The following is a 307-nucleotide window of genomic DNA, read 5'->3' on the forward strand; positions in this document are numbered from 1 at the left end:
ATCTGGGGCGGGGCCTGGGTATGGGGGCGCGGTCCTGATGCTTGTGTTCTTGGGGGCTGGAAGAGCACTTTGGACGAGGCAGAACGGAAGCGTATTTGGGGGACAGGACCAAAGTTAGGGGTGGAAACGGGTGTGGAGCGAGATGAGGGAGGGTCACGAGTTGAGGGGTGGAGACAGGGGGCCCGGTGAATCAAGTTGTGAATATTGGAACCGGGCCAACGTTAGGGACGGAATGTGGGACTGAACTGGACCCTGATGGTGGGTAGAAAGGACTAAGGCCAGACCCAGTTGTGGCAGGGGTTGGTGG

General features: G+C 59.3%; 1 protein-coding gene across 1 annotated transcript in view; it reads left to right on the forward strand.

Moving 5' to 3' along the window:
• ALKBH7 (alkB, alkylation repair homolog 7 (E. coli)) overlaps positions 1-307 on the forward strand; it is a 1,769-nt gene that overhangs the window by 428 nt on the left and 1,034 nt on the right. The window lies entirely within an intron of this gene.

This window comes from Bison bison, unplaced genomic scaffold, assembly GCF_000754665.1.
Source record: "Bison bison bison isolate TAMUID 2011002044 unplaced genomic scaffold, Bison_UMD1.0 scf7180017864492, whole genome shotgun sequence".
In the NCBI taxonomy this organism is placed as follows: domain Eukaryota; kingdom Metazoa; phylum Chordata; class Mammalia; order Artiodactyla; family Bovidae; genus Bison; species Bison bison.